This window comes from Lissotriton vulgaris, chromosome 10, assembly GCF_964263255.1.
Source record: "Lissotriton vulgaris chromosome 10, aLisVul1.2, whole genome shotgun sequence".
NCBI classification, from domain to species: Eukaryota; Metazoa; Chordata; class Amphibia; order Caudata; family Salamandridae; genus Lissotriton; species Lissotriton vulgaris.
Window position 1 is genome coordinate 536,143,582 of NC_141698.1, and position 21,594 is coordinate 536,165,175.

At 47.3% G+C, this 21,594-nt stretch overlaps 39 non-coding genes across 39 annotated transcripts; all 39 read left to right on the top strand.

Moving 5' to 3' along the window:
- Nucleotides 1-243: 243 nt before the first annotated feature.
- TRNAV-UAC (transfer RNA valine (anticodon UAC)) lies at nucleotides 244-316 on the top strand. The gene has a single exon. It is a non-coding gene; the product is annotated as a tRNA-Val (tRNA).
- Nucleotides 317-721: 405 nt separating this feature from the next.
- On the top strand, nucleotides 722-793 carry TRNAP-AGG (transfer RNA proline (anticodon AGG)). Its single transcript has one exon. It is a non-coding gene; the product is annotated as a tRNA-Pro (tRNA).
- Nucleotides 794-1,179: 386 nt separating this feature from the next.
- On the top strand, nucleotides 1,180-1,252 carry TRNAV-AAC (transfer RNA valine (anticodon AAC)). The gene has a single exon. It is a non-coding gene; the product is annotated as a tRNA-Val (tRNA).
- Nucleotides 1,253-1,545: 293 nt separating this feature from the next.
- TRNAL-CAA (transfer RNA leucine (anticodon CAA)) lies at nucleotides 1,546-1,657 on the top strand. Its single transcript has 2 exons — nucleotides 1,546-1,583; nucleotides 1,612-1,657. It is a non-coding gene; the product is annotated as a tRNA-Leu (tRNA).
- Nucleotides 1,658-2,589: 932 nt separating this feature from the next.
- On the top strand, nucleotides 2,590-2,661 carry TRNAP-CGG (transfer RNA proline (anticodon CGG)). The gene has a single exon. It is a non-coding gene; the product is annotated as a tRNA-Pro (tRNA).
- Nucleotides 2,662-3,046: 385 nt separating this feature from the next.
- On the top strand, nucleotides 3,047-3,119 carry TRNAV-UAC (transfer RNA valine (anticodon UAC)). Its single transcript has one exon. It is a non-coding gene; the product is annotated as a tRNA-Val (tRNA).
- Nucleotides 3,120-3,524: 405 nt separating this feature from the next.
- On the top strand, nucleotides 3,525-3,596 carry TRNAP-AGG (transfer RNA proline (anticodon AGG)). The gene has a single exon. It is a non-coding gene; the product is annotated as a tRNA-Pro (tRNA).
- A 385-nt stretch (nucleotides 3,597-3,981) lies between these two features.
- On the top strand, nucleotides 3,982-4,054 carry TRNAV-AAC (transfer RNA valine (anticodon AAC)). Its single transcript has one exon. It is a non-coding gene; the product is annotated as a tRNA-Val (tRNA).
- A 293-nt stretch (nucleotides 4,055-4,347) lies between these two features.
- Nucleotides 4,348-4,459, top strand: TRNAL-CAA (transfer RNA leucine (anticodon CAA)). The gene is made up of 2 exons: nucleotides 4,348-4,385; nucleotides 4,414-4,459. It is a non-coding gene; the product is annotated as a tRNA-Leu (tRNA).
- Nucleotides 4,460-5,391: 932 nt separating this feature from the next.
- TRNAP-CGG (transfer RNA proline (anticodon CGG)) lies at nucleotides 5,392-5,463 on the top strand. Its single transcript has one exon. It is a non-coding gene; the product is annotated as a tRNA-Pro (tRNA).
- A 385-nt stretch (nucleotides 5,464-5,848) lies between these two features.
- TRNAV-UAC (transfer RNA valine (anticodon UAC)) lies at nucleotides 5,849-5,921 on the top strand. The gene has a single exon. It is a non-coding gene; the product is annotated as a tRNA-Val (tRNA).
- Nucleotides 5,922-6,326: 405 nt separating this feature from the next.
- Nucleotides 6,327-6,398, top strand: TRNAP-AGG (transfer RNA proline (anticodon AGG)). Its single transcript has one exon. It is a non-coding gene; the product is annotated as a tRNA-Pro (tRNA).
- Nucleotides 6,399-6,783: 385 nt separating this feature from the next.
- TRNAV-AAC (transfer RNA valine (anticodon AAC)) lies at nucleotides 6,784-6,856 on the top strand. The gene has a single exon. It is a non-coding gene; the product is annotated as a tRNA-Val (tRNA).
- A 293-nt stretch (nucleotides 6,857-7,149) lies between these two features.
- TRNAL-CAA (transfer RNA leucine (anticodon CAA)) lies at nucleotides 7,150-7,261 on the top strand. The gene is made up of 2 exons: nucleotides 7,150-7,187; nucleotides 7,216-7,261. It is a non-coding gene; the product is annotated as a tRNA-Leu (tRNA).
- Nucleotides 7,262-8,193: 932 nt separating this feature from the next.
- On the top strand, nucleotides 8,194-8,265 carry TRNAP-CGG (transfer RNA proline (anticodon CGG)). Its single transcript has one exon. It is a non-coding gene; the product is annotated as a tRNA-Pro (tRNA).
- Nucleotides 8,266-8,650: 385 nt separating this feature from the next.
- Nucleotides 8,651-8,723, top strand: TRNAV-UAC (transfer RNA valine (anticodon UAC)). The gene has a single exon. It is a non-coding gene; the product is annotated as a tRNA-Val (tRNA).
- A 405-nt stretch (nucleotides 8,724-9,128) lies between these two features.
- On the top strand, nucleotides 9,129-9,200 carry TRNAP-AGG (transfer RNA proline (anticodon AGG)). Its single transcript has one exon. It is a non-coding gene; the product is annotated as a tRNA-Pro (tRNA).
- A 381-nt stretch (nucleotides 9,201-9,581) lies between these two features.
- On the top strand, nucleotides 9,582-9,654 carry TRNAV-AAC (transfer RNA valine (anticodon AAC)). The gene has a single exon. It is a non-coding gene; the product is annotated as a tRNA-Val (tRNA).
- Nucleotides 9,655-9,947: 293 nt separating this feature from the next.
- TRNAL-CAA (transfer RNA leucine (anticodon CAA)) lies at nucleotides 9,948-10,059 on the top strand. The gene is made up of 2 exons: nucleotides 9,948-9,985; nucleotides 10,014-10,059. It is a non-coding gene; the product is annotated as a tRNA-Leu (tRNA).
- Nucleotides 10,060-10,991: 932 nt separating this feature from the next.
- On the top strand, nucleotides 10,992-11,063 carry TRNAP-CGG (transfer RNA proline (anticodon CGG)). The gene has a single exon. It is a non-coding gene; the product is annotated as a tRNA-Pro (tRNA).
- A 385-nt stretch (nucleotides 11,064-11,448) lies between these two features.
- Nucleotides 11,449-11,521, top strand: TRNAV-UAC (transfer RNA valine (anticodon UAC)). Its single transcript has one exon. It is a non-coding gene; the product is annotated as a tRNA-Val (tRNA).
- A 405-nt stretch (nucleotides 11,522-11,926) lies between these two features.
- TRNAP-AGG (transfer RNA proline (anticodon AGG)) lies at nucleotides 11,927-11,998 on the top strand. The gene has a single exon. It is a non-coding gene; the product is annotated as a tRNA-Pro (tRNA).
- Nucleotides 11,999-12,384: 386 nt separating this feature from the next.
- Nucleotides 12,385-12,457, top strand: TRNAV-AAC (transfer RNA valine (anticodon AAC)). The gene has a single exon. It is a non-coding gene; the product is annotated as a tRNA-Val (tRNA).
- Nucleotides 12,458-12,750: 293 nt separating this feature from the next.
- On the top strand, nucleotides 12,751-12,862 carry TRNAL-CAA (transfer RNA leucine (anticodon CAA)). Its single transcript has 2 exons — nucleotides 12,751-12,788; nucleotides 12,817-12,862. It is a non-coding gene; the product is annotated as a tRNA-Leu (tRNA).
- Nucleotides 12,863-13,794: 932 nt separating this feature from the next.
- TRNAP-CGG (transfer RNA proline (anticodon CGG)) lies at nucleotides 13,795-13,866 on the top strand. The gene has a single exon. It is a non-coding gene; the product is annotated as a tRNA-Pro (tRNA).
- A 385-nt stretch (nucleotides 13,867-14,251) lies between these two features.
- On the top strand, nucleotides 14,252-14,324 carry TRNAV-UAC (transfer RNA valine (anticodon UAC)). Its single transcript has one exon. It is a non-coding gene; the product is annotated as a tRNA-Val (tRNA).
- A 405-nt stretch (nucleotides 14,325-14,729) lies between these two features.
- Nucleotides 14,730-14,801, top strand: TRNAP-AGG (transfer RNA proline (anticodon AGG)). Its single transcript has one exon. It is a non-coding gene; the product is annotated as a tRNA-Pro (tRNA).
- A 385-nt stretch (nucleotides 14,802-15,186) lies between these two features.
- Nucleotides 15,187-15,259, top strand: TRNAV-AAC (transfer RNA valine (anticodon AAC)). The gene has a single exon. It is a non-coding gene; the product is annotated as a tRNA-Val (tRNA).
- A 293-nt stretch (nucleotides 15,260-15,552) lies between these two features.
- TRNAL-CAA (transfer RNA leucine (anticodon CAA)) lies at nucleotides 15,553-15,664 on the top strand. Its single transcript has 2 exons — nucleotides 15,553-15,590; nucleotides 15,619-15,664. It is a non-coding gene; the product is annotated as a tRNA-Leu (tRNA).
- Nucleotides 15,665-16,596: 932 nt separating this feature from the next.
- TRNAP-CGG (transfer RNA proline (anticodon CGG)) lies at nucleotides 16,597-16,668 on the top strand. Its single transcript has one exon. It is a non-coding gene; the product is annotated as a tRNA-Pro (tRNA).
- Nucleotides 16,669-17,053: 385 nt separating this feature from the next.
- On the top strand, nucleotides 17,054-17,126 carry TRNAV-UAC (transfer RNA valine (anticodon UAC)). The gene has a single exon. It is a non-coding gene; the product is annotated as a tRNA-Val (tRNA).
- Nucleotides 17,127-17,531: 405 nt separating this feature from the next.
- On the top strand, nucleotides 17,532-17,603 carry TRNAP-AGG (transfer RNA proline (anticodon AGG)). Its single transcript has one exon. It is a non-coding gene; the product is annotated as a tRNA-Pro (tRNA).
- Nucleotides 17,604-17,988: 385 nt separating this feature from the next.
- On the top strand, nucleotides 17,989-18,061 carry TRNAV-AAC (transfer RNA valine (anticodon AAC)). Its single transcript has one exon. It is a non-coding gene; the product is annotated as a tRNA-Val (tRNA).
- Nucleotides 18,062-18,354: 293 nt separating this feature from the next.
- Nucleotides 18,355-18,466, top strand: TRNAL-CAA (transfer RNA leucine (anticodon CAA)). The gene is made up of 2 exons: nucleotides 18,355-18,392; nucleotides 18,421-18,466. It is a non-coding gene; the product is annotated as a tRNA-Leu (tRNA).
- Nucleotides 18,467-19,398: 932 nt separating this feature from the next.
- On the top strand, nucleotides 19,399-19,470 carry TRNAP-CGG (transfer RNA proline (anticodon CGG)). Its single transcript has one exon. It is a non-coding gene; the product is annotated as a tRNA-Pro (tRNA).
- Nucleotides 19,471-19,855: 385 nt separating this feature from the next.
- TRNAV-UAC (transfer RNA valine (anticodon UAC)) lies at nucleotides 19,856-19,928 on the top strand. The gene has a single exon. It is a non-coding gene; the product is annotated as a tRNA-Val (tRNA).
- Nucleotides 19,929-20,333: 405 nt separating this feature from the next.
- TRNAP-AGG (transfer RNA proline (anticodon AGG)) lies at nucleotides 20,334-20,405 on the top strand. The gene has a single exon. It is a non-coding gene; the product is annotated as a tRNA-Pro (tRNA).
- Nucleotides 20,406-20,791: 386 nt separating this feature from the next.
- TRNAV-AAC (transfer RNA valine (anticodon AAC)) lies at nucleotides 20,792-20,864 on the top strand. Its single transcript has one exon. It is a non-coding gene; the product is annotated as a tRNA-Val (tRNA).
- A 293-nt stretch (nucleotides 20,865-21,157) lies between these two features.
- On the top strand, nucleotides 21,158-21,269 carry TRNAL-CAA (transfer RNA leucine (anticodon CAA)). Its single transcript has 2 exons — nucleotides 21,158-21,195; nucleotides 21,224-21,269. It is a non-coding gene; the product is annotated as a tRNA-Leu (tRNA).
- The last annotated feature ends 325 nt before the right edge of the window (nucleotides 21,270-21,594 follow it).

Below are 21,594 nucleotides of genomic sequence, written 5' to 3' on the forward strand. Positions count from 1 at the left end.
TTGCAACTGCTTTTCTGGGCTGGACCAGCAGTGTAGGAACATTACATGCAAAGAGTTTTTCTAGTGTCATTTCAGGATATGGTTTCAAAATCGCCTCTTGGGGAAAAAAGTGGTCCTCATTCCTGTCTTCCAAAGAAAGAGAGACCGGGTAAGGAGAGCCCAACTTTGAGCTTCAAGGACGTTGGCCCTTAGTCTGTGCGTTCCAACCCAATACACGCCAACAAGATTCCTGAGGTAGTGTCTGTTTCTGTAGTGTAGTGGTTATCACGTTCGCCTTACACGCGAAAGGTCCCTGGTTCGAGACCGGGCAGAAATGCAGCTTGCTGTTTTTCACAGTGTTTGCATTTACTGGCTCACTTTATAGAAAAGCTGAGATAATAGAGGCTGTCTATTCCTCACCAGCCTGACGTAGTGTGCTCCAGAGATCTCAGTGACAGCTCGAAAAGAGAAGTGACGATAGCTTGCGCCATTCGCTTGCTCGCACTTTGCTCTGTAGGGTGGGCCTACTTCATGAAAGCAAGGCATGAGAGAAGAAATGCTTCTCTTGTCCTCACCACGAGCAGACACTTAAAGCAAACAAACTGTCTGAAGGACAGAGGCTTTTTAATTTCTTGTTTGATGACGGTCATGGAAAAGACAGCAATCATATTGCAGAACAGAGCAGCATGTACTGGCTAGCTGCCACTAACCCCTGGAGCCGTGTCAGAGGTGACTCTTGCGTGGCTCGTTGGTCTAGGGGTATGATTCTCGCTTAGGGTGCGAGAGGTCCCGGGTTCAAATCCCGGACGAGCCCTTTTTTAGAGGTAAACATACAAACCCTACTAAAAAAGCACTATGCCTGACTATTTCTCGTTATACTGGGTGCATTGTTGCACAACATATTTCTAACCTCAGAAGAAAAATGGATCACCATGCTTTATCTGCCTACCTGCTTAGTCTCAGTGTGTCCCAGGTGATGCTTTCCCAAGCTGTACTCGCTGGCATTTAGGCATCAAATATTTGCCTGTCGATGCCTGCACAAGTGAGTTTTGAATACGTCTAATTGCAAGCATGTTGGATGATATCTCTGAGGTTTTCACACTTGTTCTGCATATTCTGAGCCGCTGCTGATACAGCAGAATAGAAGTAGGGTGAAGACTTGAGAGAAACTTTCCTCTAACAGTAGAAAGCACCAAGGTAGTTTCTGTAGTGTAGTGGTCATCACGTTCACCTAACACGCGAAAGGTCCCCGGTTCGAGACAGGGCAGAAACACTGTGCATTGGATGCTTTTTTTGTGCACACTCTAAAACCTTATTATCTCAATGCAAGTTTAAGAAGAGGTGGTCTTTGAACACGGTGAGCCGCGAGAATTTTTTTTTACCTTTGCAGACGAAACAAAGTTATCTCCATCGATCATCTGGGGGTTGTTCTTGGGCCTATTTTTATTTTGTGTGAGCTATGTTGTATTGTTGGGGCCTTTACACCTGTGACATTTCTGTGAACGTTGTAAGTGGAAACGTTGGCAGGTGCAGACAGAAAAGTCAGAACTAAGCACACCCTGAGCCGTCAGGATGGCCGAGTGGTCTAAGGCGCCAGACTCAAGAGAGCTTGATCTTCAGTGATGCTGAGCCTTCTGGTCTCCTCATGGAGGCGTGGGTTCAAATCCCACTTCTGACAGGTCCCTTTTACACCCTTAAGTCTTCCTAATTTTTGCAGTGCATTCCCCACACACACCACAATATTTGCGGGAACCTGTAGTAAATAAAGAGAAATCCACCAGGCTGGGCCCTCAATCACAATTCCATGTATTTCTGAAAGTGACACCGCAGGCACACCTTCCATTACATTTGCAATCCATCACAGTAACTGCCTTGCTGGGTTTCGAAATAAGCAGTTGATCCCATCATTTGTTGTGAGGCTCTCCTGCCACCTTTTTGGCAGAGAAGGCACTGTCCCTGCAACAACACAGGCAGACATGTTCAACAGGGCTTCCTGGTTATGTGGGAGGAGCAGATTGCCAATGGTCCCCCCTTGAAAATTCTAATTTACATAAGGAAGACAGAGAGGTAGCTGGTAGTAGGCACTACACACGGACATTGCACTCCCTCTTGTGATTTGCAGCCAATTCTAGATTGAGGCAGGAGGAAAGGAGGAGACTCGCCCAACAATGGCCATACTGGGAAGTCAGCCACTCTGGGTCTCCCAGGTGAATGTTTCAGGCCTGTGAGCCACTCATATAAATCTCGCCTGATCGAGCCTGATCGAGCGCTGAGCGGGCGCGTTTGAATCCAAATATCAAACACCTCTTTCTCAGGCGCAAGAAATGGTGGGCCCTTCATTGCTTCTGGTGTGGAAGTCTATGGAGCAAGGGTCCAGGACTTGCAGAGGAGTACAAGTGCCAGAAAGTGCTTGCTGTTCTCATCTGTGCCTTTTTACTGCTCACTGGCCGATAGGAGATTGGCTGCCCCCTTCCTTGCTGGAGTGAAAAAACAACAACTTGAGAGAAAACATGACTTTGTGTGGCTCACTTATAGGGAGACGAGCCAAATAGCCCTGCTGTTTTCTGAAAGACGCTTCAGTAATTGTTCAAAATGTCTCCTGGCCACTCAGGCTCGTTGGTCTAGGGGTATGATTCTCGCTTCGGGTGCGAGAGGTCCCGGGTTCAAATCCCGGACGTGCCCATCCTGTGGAAGTTTTCAGGCTGCTTGTCATATAGGAGCCTTTCTTCTTTTCAATGCTATAAGACGCTGTGTATGTCGAGAAGGTTCCTTACCCTGCACGCTATTTTCCACTTTTGACATGATAAAGGAGTGCAGGACTTCCTTGCAACTGCTTTTCTGGGCTGGACCAGCAGTGTAGGAACATTACATGCAAAGAGTTTTTCTAGTGTCATTTCAGGATATGGTTTCAAAATCGCCTCTTGGGGAAAAAAGTGGTCCTCATTCCTGTCTTCCAAAGAAAGAGAGACCGGGTAAGGAGAGCCCAACTTTGAGCTTCAAGGACGTTGGCCCTTAGTCTGTGCGTTCCAACCCAATACACGCCAACAAGATTCCTGAGGTAGTGTCTGTTTCTGTAGTGTAGTGGTTATCACGTTCGCCTTACACGCGAAAGGTCCCTGGTTCGAGACCGGGCAGAAATGCAGCTTGCTGTTTTTCACAGTGTTTGCATTTACTGGCTCACTTTATAGAAAAGCTGAGATAATAGAGGCTGTCTATTCCTCACCAGCCTGACGTAGTGTGCTCCAGAGATCTCAGTGACAGCTCGAAAAGAGAAGTGACGATAGCTTGCGCCATTCGCTTGCTCGCACTTTGCTCTGTAGGGTGGGCCTACTTCATGAAAGCAAGGCATGAGAGAAGAAATGCTTCTCTTGTCCTCACCACGAGCAGACACTTAAAGCAAACAAACTGTCTGAAGGACAGAGGCTTTTTAATTTCTTGTTTGATGACGGTCATGGAAAAGACAGCAATCATATTGCAGAACAGAGCAGCATGTACTGGCTAGCTGCCACTAACCCCTGGAGCCGTGTCAGAGGTGACTCTTGCGTGGCTCGTTGGTCTAGGGGTATGATTCTCGCTTAGGGTGCGAGAGGTCCCGGGTTCAAATCCCGGACGAGCCCTTTTTAGAGGTAAACATACAAACCCTACTAAAAAAGCACTATGCCTGACTATTTCTCGTTATACTGGGTGCATTGTTGCACAACATATTTCTAACCTCAGAAGAAAAATGGATCACCATGCTTTATCTGCCTACCTGCTTAGTCTCAGTGTGTCCCAGGTGATGCTTTCCCAAGCTGTACTCGCTGGCATTTAGGCATCAGATATTTGCCTGTCGATGCCTGCACAAGTGAGTTTTGAATACGTCTAATTGCAAGCATGTTGGATGATATCTCTGAGGTTTTCACACTTGTTCTGCACATTCTGAGCCGCTGCTGATACAGCAGAATAGAAGTAGGGTGAAGACTTGAGAGAAACTTTCCTCTAACAGTAGAAAGCACCAAGGTAGTTTCTGTAGTGTAGTGGTCATCACGTTCGCCTAACACGCGAAAGGTCCCCGGTTCGAGACGGGGCAGAAACACTGTGCATTGGATGCTTTTTTTGTGCACACTCTAAAACCTTATTATCTCAATGCAAGTTTAAGAAGAGGTGGTCTTTGAACACGGTGAGCCGCGAGAATTTTTTTTTACCTTTGCAGACGAAACAAAGTTATCTCCATCGATCATCTGGGGGTTGTTCTTGGGCCTATTTTTATTTTGTGTGAGCTATGTTGTATTGTTGGGGCCTTTACACCTGTGACATTTCTGTGAACGTTGTAAGTGGAAACGTTGGCAGGTGCAGACAGAAAAGTCAGAACTAAGCACACCCTGAGCCGTCAGGATGGCCGAGTGGTCTAAGGCGCCAGACTCAAGAGAGCTTGATCTTCAGTGATGCTGAGCCTTCTGGTCTCCTCATGGAGGCGTGGATTCAAATCCCACTTCTGACAGGTCCCTTTTACACCCTTAAGTCTTCCTAATTTTTGCAGTGCATTCCCCACACACACCACAATATTTGCGGGAACCTGTAGTAAATAAAGAGAAATCCACCAGGCTGGGCCCTCAATCACAATTCCATGTATTTCTGAAAGTGACACCGCAGGCACACCTTCCATTACATTTGCAATCCATCACAGTAACTGCCTTGCTGGGTTTCGAAATAAGCAGTTGATCCCATCATTTGTTGTGAGGCTCTCCTGCCACCTTTTTGGCAGAGAAGGCACTGTCCCTGCAACAACACAGGCAGACATGTTCAACAGGGCTTCCTGGTTATGTGGGAGGAGCAGATTGCCAATGGTCCCCCCTTGAAAATTCTAATTTACATAAGGAAGACAGAGAGGTAGCTGGTAGTAGGCACTACACACGGACATTGCACTCCCTCTTGTGATTTGCAGCCAATTCTAGATTGAGGCAGGAGGAAAGGAGGAGACTCGCCCAACAATGGCCATACTGGGAAGTCAGCCACTCTGGGTCTCCCAGGTGAATGTTTCAGGCCTGTGAGCCACTCATATAAATCTCGCCTGATCGAGCCTGATCGAGCGCTGAGCGGGCGCGTTTGAATCCAAATATCAAACACCTCTTTCTCAGGCGCAAGAAATGGTGGGCCCTTCATTGCTTCTGGTGTGGAAGTCTATGGAGCAAGGGTCCAGGACTTGCAGAGGAGTACAAGTGCCAGAAAGTGCTTGCTGTTCTCATCTGTGCCTTTTTACTGCTCACTGGCCGATAGGAGATTGGCTGCCCCCTTCCTTGCTGGAGTGAAAAAACAACAACTTGAGAGAAAACATGACTTTGTGTGGCTCACTTATAGGGAGACGAGCCAAATAGCCCTGCTGTTTTCTGAAAGACGCTTCAGTAATTGTTCAAAATGTCTCCTGGCCACTCAGGCTCGTTGGTCTAGGGGTATGATTCTCGCTTCGGGTGCGAGAGGTCCCGGGTTCAAATCCCGGACGAGCCCATCCTGTGGAAGTTTTCAGGCTGCTTGTCATATAGGAGCCTTTCTTCTTTTCAATGCTATAAGACGCTGTGTATGTCGAGAAGGTTCCTTACCCTGCACGCTATTTTCCACTTTTGACATGATAAAGGAGTGCAGGACTTCCTTGCAACTGCTTTTCTGGGCTGGACCAGCAGTGTAGGAACATTACATGCAAAGAGTTTTTCTAGTGTCATTTCAGGATATGGTTTCAAAATCGCCTCTTGGGGAAAAAAGTGGTCCTCATTCCTGTCTTCCAAAGAAAGAGAGACCGGGTAAGGAGAGCCCAACTTTGAGCTTCAAGGACGTTGGCCCTTAGTCTGTGCGTTCCAACCCAATACACGCCAACAAGATTCCTGAGGTAGTGTCTGTTTCTGTAGTGTAGTGGTTATCACGTTTGCCTTACACGCGAAAGGTCCCTGGTTCGAGACCGGGCAGAAATGCAGCTTGCTGTTTTTCACAGTGTTTGCATTTACTGGCTCACTTTATAGAAAAGCTGAGATAATAGAGGCTGTCTATTCCTCACCAGCCTGACGTAGTGTGCTCCAGAGATCTCAGTGACAGCTCGAAAAGAGAAGTGACGATAGCTTGCGCCATTCGCTTGCTCGCACTTTGCTCTGTAGGGTGGGCCTACTTCATGAAAGCAAGGCATGAGAGAAGAAATGCTTCTCTTGTCCTCACCACGAGCAGACACTTAAAGCAAACAAACTGTCTGAAGGACAGAGGCTTTTTAATTTCTTGTTTGATGACGGTCATGGAAAAGACAGCAATCATATTGCAGAACAGAGCAGCATGTACTGGCTAGCTGCCACTAACCCCTGGAGCCGTGTCAGAGGTGACTCTTGCGTGGCTCGTTGGTCTAGGGGTATGATTCTCGCTTAGGGTGCGAGAGGTCCCGGGTTCAAATCCCGGACGAGCCCTTTTTAGAGGTAAACATACAAACCCTACTAAAAAAGCACTATGCCTGACTATTTCTCGTTATACTGGGTGCATTGTTGCACAACATATTTCTAACCTCAGAAGAAAAATGGATCACCATGCTTTATCTGCCTACCTGCTTAGTCTCAGTGTGTCCCAGGTGATGCTTTCCCAAGCTGTACTCGCTGGCATTTAGGCATCAGATATTTGCCTGTCGATGCCTGCACAAGTGAGTTTTGAATACGTCTAATTGCAAGCATGTTGGATGATATCTCTGAGGTTTTCACACTTGTTCTGCACATTCTGAGCCGCTGCTGATACAGCAGAATAGAAGTAGGGTGAAGACTTGAGAGAAACTTTCCTCTAACAGTAGAAAGCACCAAGGTAGTTTCTGTAGTGTAGTGGTCATCACGTTCGCCTAACACGCGAAAGGTCCCCGGTTCGAGACGGGGCAGAAACACTGTGCATTGGATGCTTTTTTTGTGCACACTCTAAAACCTTATTATCTCAATGCAAGTTTAAGAAGAGGTGGTCTTTGAACACGGTGAGCCGCGAGAATTTTTTTTTACCTTTGCAGACGAAACAAAGTTATCTCCATCGATCATCTGGGGGTTGTTCTTGGGCCTATTTTTATTTTGTGTGAGCTATGTTGTATTGTTGGGGCCTTTACACCTGTGACATTTCTGTGAACGTTGTAAGTGGAAACGTTGGCAGGTGCAGACAGAAAAGTCAGAACTAAGCACACCCTGAGCCGTCAGGATGGCCGAGTGGTCTAAGGCGCCAGACTCAAGAGAGCTTGATCTTCAGTGATGCTGAGCCTTCTGGTCTCCTCATGGAGGCGTGGGTTCAAATCCCACTTCTGACAGGTCCCTTTTACACCCTTAAGTCTTCCTAATTTTTGCAGTGCATTCCCCACACACACCACAATATTTGCGGGAACCTGTAGTAAATAAAGAGAAATCCACCAGGCTGGGCCCTCAATCACAATTCCATGTATTTCTGAAAGTGACACCGCAGGCACACCTTCCATTACATTTGCAATCCATCACAGTAACTGCCTTGCTGGGTTTCGAAATAAGCAGTTGATCCCATCATTTGTTGTGAGGCTCTCCTGCCACCTTTTTGGCAGAGAAGGCACTGTCCCTGCAACAACACAGGCAGACATGTTCAACAGGGCTTCCTGGTTATGTGGGAGGAGCAGATTGCCAATGGTCCCCCCTTGAAAATTCTAATTTACATAAGGAAGACAGAGAGGTAGCTGGTAGTAGGCACTACACACGGACATTGCACTCCCTCTTGTGATTTGCAGCCAATTCTAGATTGAGGCAGGAGGAAAGGAGGAGACTCGCCCAACAATGGCCATACTGGGAAGTCAGCCACTCTGGGTCTCCCAGGTGAATGTTTCAGGCCTGTGAGCCACTCATATAAATCTCGCCTGATCGAGCCTGATCGAGCGCTGAGCGGGCGCGTTTGAATCCAAATATCAAACACCTCTTTCTCAGGCGCAAGAAATGGTGGGCCCTTCATTGCTTCTGGTGTGGAAGTCTATGGAGCAAGGGTCCAGGACTTGCAGAGGAGTACAAGTGCCAGAAAGTGCTTGCTGTTCTCATCTGTGCCTTTTTACTGCTCACTGGCCGATAGGAGATTGGCTGCCCCCTTCCTTGCTGGAGTGAAAAAACAACAACTTGAGAGAAAACATGACTTTGTGTGGCTCACTTATAGGGAGACGAGCCAAATAGCCCTGCTGTTTTCTGAAAGACGCTTCAGTAATTGTTCAAAATGTCTCCTGGCCACTCAGGCTCGTTGGTCTAGGGGTATGATTCTCGCTTCGGGTGCGAGAGGTCCCGGGTTCAAATCCCGGACGAGCCCATCCTGTGGAAGTTTTCAGGCTGCTTGTCATATAGGAGCCTTTCTTCTTTTCAATGCTATAAGACGCTGTGTATGTCGAGAAGGTTCCTTACCCTGCACGCTATTTTCCACTTTTGACATGATAAAGGAGTGCAGGACTTCCTTGCAACTGCTTTTCTGGGCTGGACCAGCAGTGTAGGAACATTACATGCAAAGAGTTTTTCTAGTGTCATTTCAGGATATGGTTTCAAAATCGCCTCTTGGGGAAAAAAGTGGTCCTCATTCCTGTCTTCCAAAGAAAGAGAGACCGGGTAAGGAGAGCCCAACTTTGAGCTTCAAGGACGTTGGCCCTTAGTCTGTGCGTTCCAACCCAATACACGCCAACAAGATTCCTGAGGTAGTGTCTGTTTCTGTAGTGTAGTGGTTATCACGTTCGCCTTACACGCGAAAGGTCCCTGGTTCGAGACCGGGCAGAAATGCAGCTTGCTGTTTTTCACAGTGTTTGCATTTACTGGCTCACTTTATAGAAAAGCTGAGATAATAGAGGCTGTCTATTCCTCACCAGCCTGACGTAGTGTGCTCCAGAGATCTCAGTGACAGCTCGAAAAGAGAAGTGACGATAGCTTGCGCCATTCGCTTGCTCGCACTTTGCTCTGTAGGGTGGGCCTACTTCATGAAAGCAAGGCATGAGAGAAGAAATGCTTCTCTTGTCCTCACCACGAGCAGACACTTAAAGCAAACAAACTGTCTGAAGGACAGAGGCTTTTTAATTTCTTGTTTGATGACGGTCATGGAAAAGACAGCAATCATATTGCAGAACAGAGCAGCATGTACTGGCTAGCTGCCACTAACCCCTGGAGCCGTGTCAGAGGTGACTCTTGCGTGGCTCGTTGGTCTAGGGGTATGATTCTCGCTTAGGGTGCGAGAGGTCCCGGGTTCAAATCCCGGACGAGCCCTTTTTAGAGGTAAACATACAAACCCTACTAAAAAAGCACTATGACTATTTCTCGTTATACTGGGTGCATTGTTGCACAACATATTTCTAACCTCAGAAGAAAAATGGATCACCATGCTTTATCTGCCTACCTGCTTAGTCTCAGTGTGTCCCAGGTGATGCTTTCCCAAGCTGTACTCGCTGGCATTTAGGCATCAGATATTTGCCTGTCGATGCCTGCACAAGTGAGTTTTGAATACGTCTAATTGCAAGCATGTTGGATGATATCTCTGAGGTTTTCACACTTGTTCTGCACATTCTGAGCCGCTGCTGATACAGCAGAATAGAAGTAGGGTGAAGACTTGAGAGAAACTTTCCTCTAACAGTAGAAAGCACCAAGGTAGTTTCTGTAGTGTAGTGGTCATCACGTTCGCCTAACACGCGAAAGGTCCCCGGTTCGAGACGGGGCAGAAACACTGTGCATTGGATGCTTTTTTTGTGCACACTCTAAAACCTTATTATCTCAATGCAAGTTTAAGAAGAGGTGGTCTTTGAACACGGTGAGCCGCGAGAATTTTTTTTTACCTTTGCAGACGAAACAAAGTTATCTCCATCGATCATCTGGGGGTTGTTCTTGGGCCTATTTTTATTTTGTGTGAGCTATGTTGTATTGTTGGGGCCTTTACACCTGTGACATTTCTGTGAACGTTGTAAGTGGAAACGTTGGCAGGTGCAGACAGAAAAGTCAGAACTAAGCACACCCTGAGCCGTCAGGATGGCCGAGTGGTCTAAGGCGCCAGACTCAAGAGAGCTTGATCTTCAGTGATGCTGAGCCTTCTGGTCTCCTCATGGAGGCGTGGGTTCAAATCCCACTTCTGACAGGTCCCTTTTACACCCTTAAGTCTTCCTAATTTTTGCAGTGCATTCCCCACACACACCACAATATTTGCGGGAACCTGTAGTAAATAAAGAGAAATCCACCAGGCTGGGCCCTCAATCACAATTCCATGTATTTCTGAAAGTGACACCGCAGGCACACCTTCCATTACATTTGCAATCCATCACAGTAACTGCCTTGCTGGGTTTCGAAATAAGCAGTTGATCCCATCATTTGTTGTGAGGCTCTCCTGCCACCTTTTGGGCAGAGAAGGCACTGTCCCTGCAACAACACAGGCAGACATGTTCAACAGGGCTTCCTGGTTATGTGGGAGGAGCAGATTGCCAATGGTCCCCCCTTGAAAATTCTAATTTACATAAGGAAGACAGAGAGGTAGCTGGTAGTAGGCACTACACACGGACATTGCACTCCCTCTTGTGATTTGCAGCCAATTCTAGATTGAGGCAGGAGGAAAGGAGGAGACTCGCCCAACAATGGCCATACTGGGAAGTCAGCCACTCTGGGTCTCCCAGGTGAATGTTTCAGGCCTGTGAGCCACTCATATAAATCTCGCCTGATCGAGCCTGATCGAGCGCTGAGCGGGCGCGTTTGAATCCAAATATCAAACACCTCTTTCTCAGGCGCAAGAAATGGTGGGCCCTTCATTGCTTCTGGTGTGGAAGTCTATGGAGCAAGGGTCCAGGACTTGCAGAGGAGTACAAGTGCCAGAAAGTGCTTGCTGTTCTCATCTGTGCCTTTTTACTGCTCACTGGCCGATAGGAGATTGGCTGCCCCCTTCCTTGCTGGAGTGAAAAAACAACAACTTGAGAGAAAACATGACTTTGTGTGGCTCACTTATAGGGAGACGAGCCAAATAGCCCTGCTGTTTTCTGAAAGACGCTTCAGTAATTGTTCAAAATGTCTCCTGGCCACTCAGGCTCGTTGGTCTAGGGGTATGATTCTCGCTTCGGGTGCGAGAGGTCCCGGGTTCAAATCCCGGACGAGCCCATCCTGTGGAAGTTTTCAGGCTGCTTGTCATATAGGAGCCTTTCTTCTTTTCAATGCTATAAGACGCTGTGTATGTCGAGAAGGTTCCTTACCCTGCACGCTATTTTCCACTTTTGACATGATAAAGGAGTGCAGGACTTCCTTGCAACTGCTTTTCTGGGCTGGACCAGCAGTGTAGGAACATTACATGCAAAGAGTTTTTCTAGTGTCATTTCAGGATATGGTTTCAAAATCGCCTCTTGGGGAAAAAAGTGGTCCTCATTCCTGTCTTCCAAAGAAAGAGAGACCGGGTAAGGAGAGCCCAACTTTGAGCTTCAAGGACGTTGGCCCTTAGTCTGTGCGTTCCAACCCAATACACGCCAACAAGATTCCTGAGGTAGTGTCTGTTTCTGTAGTGTAGTGGTTATCACGTTCGCCTTACACGCGAAAGGTCCCTGGTTCGAGACCGGGCAGAAATGCAGCTTGCTGTTTTTCACAGTGTTTGCATTTACTGGCTCACTTTATAGAAAAGCTGAGATAATAGAGGCTGTCTATTCCTCACCAGCCTGACGTAGTGTGCTCCAGAGATCTCAGTGACAGCTCGAAAAGAGAAGTGACGATAGCTTGCGCCATTCGCTTGCTCGCACTTTGCTCTGTAGGGTGGGCCTACTTCATGAAAGCAAGGCATGAGAGAAGAAATGCTTCTCTTGTCCTCACCACGAGCAGACACTTAAAGCAAACAAACTGTCTGAAGGACAGAGGCTTTTTAATTTCTTGTTTGATGACGGTCATGGAAAAGACAGCAATCATATTGCAGAACAGAGCAGCATGTACTGGCTAGCTGCCACTAACCCCTGGAGCCGTGTCAGAGGTGACTCTTGCGTGGCTCGTTGGTCTAGGGGTATGATTCTCGCTTAGGGTGCGAGAGGTCCCGGGTTCAAATCCCGGACGAGCCCTTTTTTAGAGGTAAACATACAAACCCTACTAAAAAAGCACTATGCCTGACTATTTCTCGTTATACTGGGTGCATTGTTGCACAACATATTTCTAACCTCAGAAGAAAAATGGATCACCATGCTTTATCTGCCTACCTGCTTAGTCTCAGTGTGTCCCAGGTGATGCTTTCCCAAGCTGTACTCGCTGGCATTTAGGCATCAAATATTTGCCTGTCGATGCCTGCACAAGTGAGTTTTGAATACGTCTAATTGCAAGCATGTTGGATGATATCTCTGAGGTTTTCACACTTGTTCTGCATATTCTGAGCCGCTGCTGATACAGCAGAATAGAAGTAGGGTGAAGACTTGAGAGAAACTTTCCTCTAACAGTAGAAAGCACCAAGGTAGTTTCTGTAGTGTAGTGGTCATCACGTTCACCTAACACGCGAAAGGTCCCCGGTTCGAGACGGGGCAGAAACACTGTGCATTGGATGCTTTTTTTGTGCACACTCTAAAACCTTATTATCTCAATGCAAGTTTAAGAAGAGGTGGTCTTTGAACACGGTGAGCCGCGAGAATTTTTTTTTACCTTTGCAGACGAAACAAAGTTATCTCCATCGATCATCTGGGGGTTGTTCTTGGGCCTATTTTTATTTTGTGTGAGCTATGTTGTATTGTTGGGGCCTTTACACCTGTGACATTTCTGTGAACGTTGTAAGTGGAAACGTTGGCAGGTGCAGACAGAAAAGTCAGAACTAAGCACACCCTGAGCCGTCAGGATGGCCGAGTGGTCTAAGGCGCCAGACTCAAGAGAGCTTGATCTTCAGTGATGCTGAGCCTTCTGGTCTCCTCATGGAGGCGTGGGTTCAAATCCCACTTCTGACAGGTCCCTTTTACACCCTTAAGTCTTCCTAATTTTTGCAGTGCATTCCCCACACACACCACAATATTTGCGGGAACCTGTAGTAAATAAAGAGAAATCCACCAGGCTGGGCCCTCAATCACAATTCCATGTATTTCTGAAAGTGACACCGCAGGCACACCTTCCATTACATTTGCAATCCATCACAGTAACTGCCTTGCTGGGTTTCGAAATAAGCAGTTGATCCCATCATTTGTTGTGAGGCTCTCCTGCCACCTTTTTGGCAGAGAAGGCACTGTCCCTGCAACAACACAGGCAGACATGTTCAACAGGGCTTCCTGGTTATGTGGGAGGAGCAGATTGCCAATGGTCCCCCCTTGAAAATTCTAATTTACATAAGGAAGACAGAGAGGTAGCTGGTAGTAGGCACTACACACGGACATTGCACTCCCTCTTGTGATTTGCAGCCAATTCTAGATTGAGGCAGGAGGAAAGGAGGAGACTCGCCCAACAATGGCCATACTGGGAAGTCAGCCACTCTGGGTCTCCCAGGTGAATGTTTCAGGCCTGTGAGCCACTCATATAAATCTCGCCTGATCGAGCCTGATCGAGCGCTGAGCGGGCGCGTTTGAATCCAAATATCAAACACCTCTTTCTCAGGCGCAAGAAATGGTGGGCCCTTCATTGCTTCTGGTGTGGAAGTCTATGGAGCAAGGGTCCAGGACTTGCAGAGGAGTACAAGTGCCAGAAAGTGCTTGCTGTTCTCATCTGTGCCTTTTTACTGCTCACTGGCCGATAGGAGATTGGCTGCCCCCTTCCTTGCTGGAGTGAAAAAACAACAACTTGAGAGAAAACATGACTTTGTGTGGCTCACTTATAGGGAGACGAGCCAAATAGCCCTGCTGTTTTCTGAAAGACGCTTCAGTAATTGTTCAAAATGTCTCCTGGCCACTCAGGCTCGTTGGTCTAGGGGTATGATTCTCGCTTCGGGTGCGAGAGGTCCCGGGTTCAAATCCCGGACGTGCCCATCCTGTGGAAGTTTTCAGGCTGCTTGTCATATAGGAGCCTTTCTTCTTTTCAATGCTATAAGACGCTGTGTATGTCGAGAAGGTTCCTTACCCTGCACGCTATTTTCCACTTTTGACATGATAAAGGAGTGCAGGACTTCCTTGCAACTGCTTTTCTGGGCTGGACCAGCAGTGTAGGAACATTACATGCAAAGAGTTTTTCTAGTGTCATTTCAGGATATGGTTTCAAAATCGCCTCTTGGGGAAAAAAGTGGTCCTCATTCCTGTCTTCCAAAGAAAGAGAGACCGGGTAAGGAGAGCCCAACTTTGAGCTTCAAGGACGTTGGCCCTTAGTCTGTGCGTTCCAACCCAATACACGCCAACAAGATTCCTGAGGTAGTGTCTGTTTCTGTAGTGTAGTGGTTATCACGTTCGCCTTACACGCGAAAGGTCCCTGGTTCGAGACCGGGCAGAAATGCAGCTTGCTGTTTTTCACAGTGTTTGCATTTACTGGCTCACTTTATAGAAAAGCTGAGATAATAGAGGCTGTCTATTCCTCACCAGCCTGACGTAGTGTGCTCCAGAGATCTCAGTGACAGCTCGAAAAGAGAAGTGACGATAGCTTGCGCCATTCGCTTGCTCGCACTTTGCTCTGTAGGGTGGGCCTACTTCATGAAAGCAAGGCATGAGAGAAGAAATGCTTCTCTTGTCCTCACCACGAGCAGACACTTAAAGCAAACAAACTGTCTGAAGGACAGAGGCTTTTTAATTTCTTGTTTGATGACGGTCATGGAAAAGACAGCAATCATATTGCAGAACAGAGCAGCATGTACTGGCTAGCTGCCACTAACCCCTGGAGCCGTGTCAGAGGTGACTCTTGCGTGGCTCGTTGGTCTAGGGGTATGATTCTCGCTTAGGGTGCGAGAGGTCCCGGGTTCAAATCCCGGACGAGCCCTTTTTAGAGGTAAACATACAAACCCTACTAAAAAAGCACTATGCCTGACTATTTCTCGTTATACTGGGTGCATTGTTGCACAACATATTTCTAACCTCAGAAGAAAAATGGATCACCATGCTTTATCTGCCTACCTGCTTAGTCTCAGTGTGTCCCAGGTGATGCTTTCCCAAGCTGTACTCGCTGGCATTTAGGCATCAGATATTTGCCTGTCGATGCCTGCACAAGTGAGTTTTGAATACGTCTAATTGCAAGCATGTTGGATGATATCTCTGAGGTTTTCACACTTGTTCTGCACATTCTGAGCCGCTGCTGATACAGCAGAATAGAAGTAGGGTGAAGACTTGAGAGAAACTTTCCTCTAACAGTAGAAAGCACCAAGGTAGTTTCTGTAGTGTAGTGGTCATCACGTTCGCCTAACACGCGAAAGGTCCCCGGTTCGAGACGGGGCAGAAACACTGTGCATTGGATGCTTTTTTTGTGCACACTCTAAAACCTTATTATCTCAATGCAAGTTTAAGAAGAGGTGGTCTTTGAACACGGTGAGCCGCGAGAATTTTTTTTTACCTTTGCAGACGAAACAAAGTTATCTCCATCGATCATCTGGGGGTTGTTCTTGGGCCTATTTTTATTTTGTGTGAGCTATGTTGTATTGTTGGGGCCTTTACACCTGTGACATTTCTGTGAACGTTGTAAGTGGAAACGTTGGCAGGTGCAGACAGAAAAGTCAGAACTAAGCACACCCTGAGCCGTCAGGATGGCCGAGTGGTCTAAGGCGCCAGACTCAAGAGAGCTTGATCTTCAGTGATGCTGAGCCTTCTGGTCTCCTCATGGAGGCGTGGATTCAAATCCCACTTCTGACAGGTCCCTTTTACACCCTTAAGTCTTCCTAATTTTTGCAGTGCATTCCCCACACACACCACAATATTTGCGGGAACCTGTAGTAAATAAAGAGAAATCCACCAGGCTGGGCCCTCAATCACAATTCCATGTATTTCTGAAAGTGACACCGCAGGCACACCTTCCATTACATTTGCAATCCATCACAGTAACTGCCTTGCTGGGTTTCGAAATAAGCAGTTGATCCCATCATTTGTTGTGAGGCTCTCCTGCCACCTTTTTGGCAGAGAAGGCACTGTCCCTGCAACAACACAGGCAGACATGTTCAACAGGGCTTCCTGGTTATGTGGGAGGAGCAGATTGCCAATGGTCCCCCCTTGAAAATTCTAATTTACATAAGGAAGACAGAGAGGTAGCTGGTAGTAGGCACTACACACGGACATTGCACTCCCTCTTGTGATTTGCAGCCAATTCTAGATTGAGGCAGGAGGAAAGGAGGAGACTCGCCCAACAATGGCCATACTGGGAAGTCAGCCACTCTGGGTCTCCCAGGTGAATGTTTCAGGCCTGTGAGCCACTCATATAAATCTCGCCTGATCGAGCCTGATCGAGCGCTGAGCGGGCGCGTTTGAATCCAAATATCAAACACCTCTTTCTCAGGCGCAAGAAATGGTGGGCCCTTCATTGCTTCTGGTGTGGAAGTCTATGGAGCAAGGGTCCAGGACTTGCAGAGGAGTACAAGTGCCAGAAAGTGCTTGCTGTTCTCATCTGTGCCTTTTTACTGCTCACTGGCCGATAGGAGATTGGCTGCCCCCTTCCTTGCTGGAGTGAAAAAACAACAACTTGAGAGAAAACATGACTTTGTGTGGCTCACTTATAGGGAGACGAGCCAAATAGCCCTGCTGTTTTCTGAAAGACGCTTCAGTAATTGTTCAAAATGTCTCCTGGCCACTCAGGCTCGTTGGTCTAGGGGTATGATTCTCGCTTCGGGTGCGAGAGGTCCCGGGTTCAAATCCCGGACGAGCCCATCCTGTGGAAGTTTTCAGGCTGCTTGTCATATAGGAGCCTTTCTTCTTTTCAATGCTATAAGACGCTGTGTATGTCGAGAAGGTTCCTTACCCTGCACGCTATTTTCCACTTTTGACATGATAAAGGAGTGCAGGACTTCCTTGCAACTGCTTTTCTGGGCTGGACCAGCAGTGTAGGAACATTACATGCAAAGAGTTTTTCTAGTGTCATTTCAGGATATGGTTTCAAAATCGCCTCTTGGGGAAAAAAGTGGTCCTCATTCCTGTCTTCCAAAGAAAGAGAGACCGGGTAAGGAGAGCCCAACTTTGAGCTTCAAGGACGTTGGCCCTTAGTCTGTGCGTTCCAACCCAATACACGCCAACAAGATTCCTGAGGTAGTGTCTGTTTCTGTAGTGTAGTGGTTATCACGTTCGCCTTACACGCGAAAGGTCCCTGGTTCGAGACCGGGCAGAAATGCAGCTTGCTGTTTTTCACAGTGTTTGCATTTACTGGCTCACTTTATAGAAAAGCTGAGATAATAGAGGCTGTCTATTCCTCACCAGCCTGACGTAGTGTGCTCCAGAGATCTCAGTGACAGCTCGAAAAGAGAAGTGACGATAGCTTGCGCCATTCGCTTGCTCGCACTTTGCTCTGTAGGGTGGGCCTACTTCATGAAAGCAAGGCATGAGAGAAGAAATGCTTCTCTTGTCCTCACCACGAGCAGACACTTAAAGCAAACAAACTGTCTGAAGGACAGAGGCTTTTTAATTTCTTGTTTGATGACGGTCATGGAAAAGACAGCAATCATATTGCAGAACAGAGCAGCATGTACTGGCTAGCTGCCACTAACCCCTGGAGCCGTGTCAGAGGTGACTCTTGCGTGGCTCGTTGGTCTAGGGGTATGATTCTCGCTTAGGGTGCGAGAGGTCCCGGGTTCAAATCCCGGACGAGCCCTTTTTAGAGGTAAACATACAAACCCTACTAAAAAAGCACTATGCCTGACTATTTCTCGTTATACTGGGTGCATTGTTGCACAACATATTTCTAACCTCAGAAGAAAAATGGATCACCATGCTTTATCTGCCTACCTGCTTAGTCTCAGTGTGTCCCAGGTGATGCTTTCCCAAGCTGTACTCGCTGGCATTTAGGCATCAAATATTTGCCTGTCGATGCCTGCACAAGTGAGTTTTGAATACGTCTAATTGCAAGCATGTTGGATGATATCTCTGAGGTTTTCACACTTGTTCTGCATATTCTGAGCCGCTGCTGATACAGCAGAATAGAAGTAGGGTGAAGACTTGAGAGAAACTTTCCTCTAACAGTAGAAAGCACCAAGGTAGTTTCTGTAGTGTAGTGGTCATCACGTTCACCTAACACGCGAAAGGTCCCCGGTTCGAGACGGGGCAGAAACACTGTGCATTGGATGCTTTTTTTGTGCACACTCTAAAACCTTATTATCTCAATGCAAGTTTAAGAAGAGGTGGTCTTTGAACACGGTGAGCCGCGAGAATTTTTTTTTACCTTTGCAGACGAAACAAAGTTATCTCCATCGATCATCTGGGGGTTGTTCTTGGGCCTATTTTTATTTTGTGTGAGCTATGTTGTATTGTTGGGGCCTTTACACCTGTGACATTTCTGTGAACGTTGTAAGTGGAAACGTTGGCAGGTGCAGACAGAAAAGTCAGAACTAAGCACACCCTGAGCCGTCAGGATGGCCGAGTGGTCTAAGGCGCCAGACTCAAGAGAGCTTGATCTTCAGTGATGCTGAGCCTTCTGGTCTCCTCATGGAGGCGTGGGTTCAAATCCCACTTCTGACAGGTCCCTTTTACACCCTTAAGTCTTCCTAATTTTTGCAGTGCATTCCCCACACACACCACAATATTTGCGGGAACCTGTAGTAAATAAAGAGAAATCCACCAGGCTGGGCCCTCAATCACAATTCCATGTATTTCTGAAAGTGACACCGCAGGCACACCTTCCATTACATTTGCAATCCATCACAGTAACTGCCTTGCTGGGTTTCGAAATAAGCAGTTGATCCCATCATTTGTTGTGAGGCTCTCCTGCCACCTTTTGGGCAGAGAAGGCACTGTCCCTGCAACAACACAGGCAGACATGTTCAACAGGGCTTCCTGGTTATGTGGGAGGAGCAGATTGCCAATGGTCCCCCCTTGAAAATTCTAATTTACATAAGGAAGACAGAGAGGTAGCTGGTAGTAGGCACTACACACGGACATTGCACTCCCTCTTGTGATTTGCAGCCAATTCTAGATTGAGGCAGGAGGAAAGGAGGAGACTCGCCCAACAATGGCCATACTGGGAAGTCAGCCACTCTGGGTCTCCCAGGTGAATGTTTCAGGCCTGTGAGCCACTCATATAAATCTCGCCTGATCGAGCCTGATCGAGCGCTGAGCGAGCGCGTTTGAATCCAAATATCAAACACCTCTTTCTCAGGCGCAAGAAATGGTGGGCCCTTCATTGCTTCTGGTGTGGAAGTCTATGGAGCAAGGGTCCAGGACTTGCAGAGGAGTACAAGTGCCAGAAAGTGCTTGCTGTTCTCATCTGTGCCTTTTTACTGCTCACTGGCCGATAGGAGATTGGCTGCCCCCTTCCTTGCTGGAGTGAAAAAACAACAACTTGAGAGAAAACATGACTTTGTGTGGCTCACTTATAGGGAGACGAGCCAAATAGCCCTGCTGTTTTCTGAAAGACGCTTCAGTAATTGTTCAAAATGTCTCCTGGCCACTCAGGCTCGTTGGTCTAGGGGTATGATTCTCGCTTCGGGTGCGAGAGGTCCCGGGTTCAAATCCCGGACGAGCCCATCCTGTGGAAGTTTTCAGGCTGCTTGTCATATAGGAGCCTTTCTTCTTTTCAATGCTATAAGACGCTGTGTATGTCGAGAAGGTTCCTTACCCTGCACGCTATTTTCCACTTTTGACATGATAAAGGAGTGCAGGACTTCCTTGCAACTGCTTTTCTGGGCTGGACCAGCAGTGTAGGAACATTACATGCAAAGAGTTTTTCTAGTGTCATTTCAGGATATGGTTTCAAAATCGCCTCTTGGGGAAAAAAGTGGTCCTCATTCCTGTCTTCCAAAGAAAGAGAGACCGGGTAAGGAGAGCCCAACTTTGAGCTTCAAGGACGTTGGCCCTTAGTCTGTGCGTTCCAACCCAATACACGCCAACAAGATTCCTGAGGTAGTGTCTGTTTCTGTAGTGTAGTGGTTATCACGTTCGCCTTACACGCGAAAGGTCCCTGGTTCGAGACCGGGCAGAAATGCAGCTTGCTGTTTTTCACAGTGTTTGCATTTACTGGCTCACTTTATAGAAAAGCTGAGATAATAGAGGCTGTCTATTCCTCACCAGCCTGACGTAGTGTGCTCCAGAGATCTCAGTGACAGCTCGAAAAGAGAAGTGACGATAGCTTGCGCCATTCGCTTGCTCGCACTTTGCTCTGTAGGGTGGGCCTACTTCATGAAAGCAAGGCATGAGAGAAGAAATGCTTCTCTTGTCCTCACCACGAGCAGACACTTAAAGCAAACAAACTGTCTGAAGGACAGAGGCTTTTTAATTTCTTGTTTGATGACGGTCATGGAAAAGACAGCAATCATATTGCAGAACAGAGCAGCATGTACTGGCTAGCTGCCACTAACCCCTGGAGCCGTGTCAGAGGTGACTCTTGCGTGGCTCGTTGGTCTAGGGGTATGATTCTCGCTTAGGGTGCGAGAGGTCCCGGGTTCAAATCCCGGACGAGCCCTTTTTTAGAGGTAAACATACAAACCCTACTAAAAAAGCACTATGCCTGACTATTTCTCGTTATACTGGGTGCATTGTTGCACAACATATTTCTAACCTCAGAAGAAAAATGGATCACCATGCTTTATCTGCCTACCTGCTTAGTCTCAGTGTGTCCCAGGTGATGCTTTCCCAAGCTGTACTCGCTGGCATTTAGGCATCAAATATTTGCCTGTCGATGCCTGCACAAGTGAGTTTTGAATACGTCTAATTGCAAGCATGTTGGATGATATCTCTGAGGTTTTCACACTTGTTCTGCATATTCTGAGCCGCTGCTGATACAGCAGAATAGAAGTAGGGTGAAGACTTGAGAGAAACTTTCCTCTAACAGTAGAAAGCACCAAGGTAGTTTCTGTAGTGTAGTGGTCATCACGTTCACCTAACACGCGAAAGGTCCCCGGTTCGAGACGGGGCAGAAACACTGTGCATTGGATGCTTTTTTTGTGCACACTCTAAAACCTTATTATCTCAATGCAAGTTTAAGAAGAGGTGGTCTTTGAACACGGTGAGCCGCGAGAATTTTTTTTTACCTTTGCAGACGAAACAAAGTTATCTCCATCGATCATCTGGGGGTTGTTCTTGGGCCTATTTTTATTTTGTGTGAGCTATGTTGTATTGTTGGGGCCTTTACACCTGTGACATTTCTGTGAACGTTGTAAGTGGAAACGTTGGCAGGTGCAGACAGAAAAGTCAGAACTAAGCACACCCTGAGCCGTCAGGATGGCCGAGTGGTCTAAGGCGCCAGACTCAAGAGAGCTTGATCTTCAGTGATGCTGAGCCTTCTGGTCTCCTCATGGAGGCGTGGGTTCAAATCCCACTTCTGACAGGTCCCTTTTACACCCTTAAGTCTTCCTAATTTTTGCAGTGCATTCCCCACACACACCACAATATTTGCGGGAACCTGTAGTAAATAAAGAGAAATCCACCAGGCTGGGCCCTCAATCACAATTCCATGTATTTCTGAAAGTGACACCGCAGGCACACCTTCCATTACATTTGCAATCCATCACAGTAACTGCCTTGCTGGGTTTCGAAATAAGCAGTTGATCCCATCATTTGTTGTGAGGCTCTCCTGCCACCTTTTTGGCAGAGAAGGCACTGTCCCTGCAACAACACAGGCAGACATGTTCAACAGGGCTTCCTGGTTATGT